Genomic DNA, 4,734 nt, shown 5'->3' with positions numbered 1-4,734 from the left:
TTTCTTTCTTTCTTTCTTTCTTTCTTTCTTTCTTTCTTTCTTTCTTTCTTCCTTTCTTTCTTATCCCGAATTACCCTTGTCTCTAGGCACAGAGAGTATGCCTCTCACAAGATGCTCCCATGGCCTCTCCAGAACTCCAAATCATGCATATACAATTCTAAGTATAAAAACAGGAATTTAGAATTGGCTACTGGAGCAGCTAGCAATTAATTATTCAACCTGTGAAGGTCAGAATGTAAAAGGTTTATTTTCTTTGCTACCAGTGCCTGTCTTTTTCAAAATCATTTTGTGCTAGAATTTTGTTATGCAGCTAAGACAGGTTAACTGTAGGGAAAATTTGAAAAAAGTACATAGGGTCAAATAGAAGAATCACCATAAATCCCAATTGTTTCAATGTAACTTGTGGTGGTTTGAATGAGAATGGCTCCTACATGCTTATATATTCAAATGTGTGGTCTCCAGTTAGTGGAACTGTTTGAGAAGGATTAGGAGGCGTGGCCTTGTTGGAGGAGAGGTGTTACTGGGGGAGGGCTCTGAGGTTTCAAAAGTGTTTCTCTGCCTGGTGTCTGTGGGTCAGGATGTTAAGCTCTCAGCTACATCTCCAGCTTCATGGCTCTCCGCTTCCCACCATAAGGATCATGGACTAACCCTCTAAAAGTGTAAGCAAGTCTCCAATTAAATGTTTCCTTTTATACGAGCTGCCTTGGTCATGGTGTGTCTTCACAACAATAGAACAGTGACTAAGGTACAGCTATTAATAATATTTTGTTGCATGTTTTCCAAATATGCTCATATTATAACAGCTGCTTCTGGGGTTCCCAGACCCCACTCTTCTTTCTCCTTGTGTGTGTGTGTGTGTGTGTGTGTTTAAGACAATGTCTCAAGTAGCTCTCAAACTCTGTATAGCCAAGGGTCACCTTGAACTCCTGATCATCTTGCCTCATTTTCAATCACATCTCCTTGAAATTGAGCTGTAGTTTATTGTAGATCCAACGCCGTCTTCTGGTGACTCTGGCTTGGTCCTTACAGGTTCATTACCTTTTGTAGACTAGGAACACTGAGCAGACATGTTCTGGTTTACAGTTATTTTTTAGAATCCCAGTGAGGTAGGAGGAGTAAGTGTCATTACTATAAGTATCCATTGAGGACTATTAAAAGGTAAAGAGTGTTCCTGCGGGTGACTCAGTGTGACAGCCTATCAAAGGAGAAGACTTGAGTACAACTGTAGGTTTTTTGTTTCTTCATCCCAGTGTAGCTTTTTATTGGCTAGCTTAATTATTTCAAATGCAGATCCACACGAAAGCCTTCTTCATCAAAACTTCAGTGCTTTAGAGATAACTAGTAATTTTTTTTTTTTAAAAAAAGGCTTTAAATTCTCATGGGTAGTTCCATTAATGAAGGGAGAGAACAGAAAAGTGGGAGGGAAGAGAGGAAGGAAAGGGTTAAGTCAGAATGAGTGTTTGCAAACTTGCAGGCATTTAGGTTTGTGGAAGTCTGTGGCTATTGAACAAATATGTGGAGAACAATTCTCAGAGACAGAACAGAGAGTATTTAACACAAATGCCTACAAAACACAGACACCTGTTAACATAAGAGAGGCCCATGGGTGCACATTAGGGAGGAGTGGGATTGTCAAGCCACAGAGAGCACTTTCTACCTCCTCAGCTCTAGCATAAAAAAACAAAACAAAACCTTCTTTAGCCATGTCAACGCCTCTCATTCTGCTGAGGACCAAAGCTAAGACTTTTATGTAAAATGATAATGTTTTTAAAAAGTACAGTATTGACCACATTAGTAATGCTTGCAAGGTGAACTGTGCCTCAGGCTCCAGTCTAGCCTTGGCACATGTGAAATTTGGTCTCTAGAGAGTTTCAGATTGCTAAGTGGTGAGGGTTTTCTTTTCTACTGAAATATTCTTCGAGAGGGGCCGAGGAGTTGGCGGGACTCCCTTGGAGTTATAAACTACCCCTCCCCCAGTCTCGTTTCTGCAGCAGCCGCATCATTCTCCAGGGCTGATGTCTGTCCTCTGCCACTCCACAGTTCCCACACAGGCTGCCTTCTCTGGACCAGCCCAGCAGCTCTGAGCCTTGGTCCTCAGGTCTAAGCTGCCTAGTGTCCCGGGCCACAGAAACTGACCTGACTTACTGAAATCATAAATGATCTGTCCCTTTAAGAAGCCAGGAAGTGATTTGTTTTTTAATCAACAACCACAGACCATTACTTTTACCTAACTGTTTGTGAACTGGTCTTGGGTTTACTCCCAACAGAAGTAAATGTTTTTCCTTCGAATGGAAGAAGATAGTCACTTCTGCCAGATCTTGTTCATTTGAGAGTTCTTCCGAGCTTGTCGCCATGGGAAAAACATTTTTTCCTCCAAGGATCTGAGTTCTGAAAGTTCAGGAGCCCAGTAACTCCATAATATAATTTTCAGTAATTTCTTCTGTCATCCTGTAAAACCTATGTAAAAATGGTAAATCCTAAATCCAAGTTAAGTATTGAAATGTAAAAAGGGTGTTGTGCTATGTGAATATTTTTTTATGTGCTTATGCTGCATGAAATGGATGCAATATTCCACAAAACACTTGTGGAAAATGAAATTTTAAACAAAATCATGCTATTAGAAAGTTGACCATGAGAGGGCAGCATTGTCTACACAAATTTGAATCGCAAGCAAATAGCAAGGTTGTAAGCTTATCCACCATTTGGTTTCAAACACATGGAAAAACCATATTAGCAGCAGCATTATTTATGCTTACATTTGTATTCTTTTCAATAAGACACTTAGGTTTCTATGTCTGGCTAGCCATTAGGACAAGTCTAATTCTGTGTAAAATGGTATCCTTCTTCCTCCCCTATGCAGCAAGCCTCTTTCACATTCTATAGTCAATTTCTGTAGCTTTATTATTTGTTTTAAAGAATATGATTATGCTCTTTTATGATCCAGCCATGTGTGTGTGTCTGTGTGTGAGTGCATGCACACACACACACATAGATGAGGCATATGGAAATCAATCTTTGGGTGTTGTTTGACATTTCCCACCTTGGTATGTATGTATGTATGTATGTATGTATGTATGTATGTATGTATTTATGTATGTATGTATGATGTATGTATGTATCTATCTGTCATCTACCTACATATGTATGCATGTATGTACATACATATGTATGTATGCACACATGCATGTATCCATCTATCTCTGCAGGTATGTATGTATGTGTATGTATGTATGTATGTATGTATGTATGTATCTATCTATCTATCTATCTATCTATCTATGCATGTATCCATCTATCTATCTCTGCAGGTATGTATGTGTGTGTATCTATCTATCTATCTATCTATCTATCTATCTATCTATCTATCTATCTATCTCTGTATGTATGTATGTGTTTCTATCTCTCTTTATCTCTCTATCTATCTCTCTATCTGAGACAGTCTTTCACTTGAGGTCTTCTTTAAGGCTAGGCTGGCTGCTGGCCAGGGAGCTCCAGGGAGCTCTCCAGCACTAGGACTGTAAACAAGGTCCCTGCTTTTTTTTTTTTTTCCCAATGTTATTGATTTCTTTTTACTTATTCACTTTACATCCCGCTCACTGCCTCCGTCCTGGTCACCCCCTTATACAATTCTTCCCCCTTCCCCTCTGAGTGGTCGGAGGGGGGAGGGCTCTGAGTATCCTGTCCCCCCCATCCTGGCACTTTAAGTCTCTGTGAGGCTAGGCACTTCCTCCCCACTGAGGCAGCCCAGCTAGAAGAACATATCACACATAAAGGCAACAGCTTTTGGGATATGAACAAAGAGCATACAAGGGCTGGACCTACGCCCCCTGGACATATGTAGCAGATGTGCAGCTTGGTCTTCTTGTGGGTCCCTGCTTTTACACGGGCTCTGGGGGTTGGATTCTGGCATTCATGCTTGCCTCTGTGGTAAGCAATTTCCCAGACTGAGCTGTCTCCCCAGGTGAAGCCCTTAGGCAGTCTAGTGCAGTGGTTAGAATGCAGGCAGGTGGCTGTCTGCCTTGTGTAGGTAAGGCAGGTGTTACTTCACTGCTTCTCATTAGGGAACAGGAAGTAATAGCAACATTTACTTCATATTGGTTCATAGTGGAATTATAAAGGGCCTGCTGCCTAGAAAGTGCACAATATAAATATTGCAGGGATAGAGCTTTTTTAAAATTGAGAGGTAGGCATTTAAAAATCTGGAGAACTTATATAAAAGCCCAACTTATATAAAGGTCCCATTGCCAGTTTCATTATTTATATTACTTGTTTGGTCCATAGGCCACTTCTGGGCTCTTCTTTCTGCTTCTGCTCCTCACTGGCTCTTCCACATCTGCAGCTGAGGACAGGAAAGCCTGCATGGTGGCGAGCAAGAATGGCTGTGGGTAGAAGTCTGAATTCTCCCCACTGCAAGCTGCATAACACGAATGACTGCTCTTGGTCCTAACGATACTGTAGATTCTTTTATCTGAGCAACGCAAAGCCCTTGGTACCACATTTTAATCTAATTTGTTTCTTTTGTCAGATTTCATCTCCAGGGAGAAGTCTTTGAGGGGCCGGGAGGGGCCCTGTCCTATGGGACATTTGGTTTCATTCATTTCTAGGTGGCAGGTTGAAAGGGCAGAGCTGTTAAGCTGTGAAGGACAGCTGGAGCCTGATGGGAGAACAGAGGAAGCCACTGGGGACAGTCCCATGGAGATCTCTCTCTCTCTCTCTCTCTCTCTCTCTCTCTCT

Source organism: Grammomys surdaster, unplaced genomic scaffold (assembly GCF_004785775.1).
Source record: "Grammomys surdaster isolate TR1022 unplaced genomic scaffold, NIH_TR_1.0 165, whole genome shotgun sequence".
NCBI lineage: Eukaryota > Metazoa > Chordata > Mammalia > Rodentia > Muridae > Grammomys > Grammomys surdaster.
Note: the sequence above shows the minus strand (reverse complement) of the source record.